A 1426-nucleotide genomic window follows, 5' to 3' on the forward strand; every position below is an offset into this window, starting at 1 on the left:
GTTAAATTTTAAGTTCACCGTTTTCCACGAAAAATGTTCTTAGGGGTTGGTTTTTTTGTAGTTGTTTTCGCGTATGCTTAATTGTAAAAAACGACAGGAATTCTGAAACATAAGGGTCGTAGCATCTTTGCCCTTAAAAATGATTTTGTTTTTCTTCTAAAGGGTTTATTGTTGTAAGGATTATAGCATTTTGCAAACATCAATAAATACAAGAACATTTAGGTATATGAGGCCTGTCCATTACGCAAATACTTTTAATATATCTATTATTACAAAAGTTCTGTTTATGGAACTACGGTTACTTTCTGATGATTTGCACTTTACTTTCACCCTGTTTCCCAAAAACTCTTTAAAATTAGGGTTTTTTTTGTAGTTGTTTTCGTTTTTGATTTATTGTTCGACTTGATAGGAATTCTGAAACAGGATGGTCGTTGAAATTTCTTAATGACTAAAGATTTTGTTTTTCTTCTAAAAGGCTTAATATTCTCAAGGTTTTAGCTTTTGACGGATAACATTAAACCTAAGAATATTTATGTATTTGGAGTCAGCGTATAAAGGCATTAATTTTTGTGTATCTATACCAATGAATTTTCTGTGTTTAGTGTGATGATTACAGCTGACCAATGGAAGCATGGCTTTCCACTCGGGCCCCAAAAACTGTTTAACGGTAGGGTTTTTTTTGTAATGGTTCGCGTTTATGCTTTTCTTTTCGAAAGTTTAGAAATTCCGTCTCTGAATAAGCGGTGTTGATACTCGAAGGATAAATATAATTTTTTTCTTCAAAAGTTTTTAATTTTATAAAGATTTTTGATTTTGAAGGATAACAATAAACCTAAGAAAATTTATGTATTTGGAGTCAGCGTATAAAGCCAATCATTTTGATGTATCTATAATTATTAAAATTCTGTTTTTAGAGTTACGGTTACTTTCTGATGAGTTGCACTTTACACTCACTTTGTTTCCCAAAAACTCTTTAAAATTAGGGTTTTTTTTGTAGTGTTTTTCGTTTTTGATTTATTGTTCGACTTGATAGGAATTCTGAAACAGGATGGTCGTTTAAATTTTTTAATGACTAAAGATTTTGTTTTTCTTCTAAAAGGCTTAATATTCTCAAGGTTTTAGCTTTTGACAGATAACATTAAACATAATGAAATTTCTGTATTTGGAATCAGCGTATAAAGCCAATCTTTTTCATCTATCTATAATTATAAAAATTCTGTTTTTAGAGTTATGGTTACTTTCGGACGACTTGCACTTTACTTTCATCGTGTTTCCTAAAAACTGTTTAAAATTAGGGTTTTTTTTTAGTTCTTTTCGTTTTTGATTAATTGTTCGACTTGATAGGAATTCTAAAACAGGATGGTTGTTGAAATGTCTTAATGACTAAAGATTTTGTTTTTATTCTAAAAGGCTTAATATTCTCAAG

Source organism: Artemia sp. Qi Xiang Cuo, chromosome 20, assembly GCF_049724085.1.
Source record: "Artemia sp. Qi Xiang Cuo chromosome 20, ASM4972408v1, whole genome shotgun sequence".
NCBI classification, from domain to species: Eukaryota; Metazoa; Arthropoda; class Branchiopoda; order Anostraca; family Artemiidae; genus Artemia; species Artemia sp. Qi Xiang Cuo.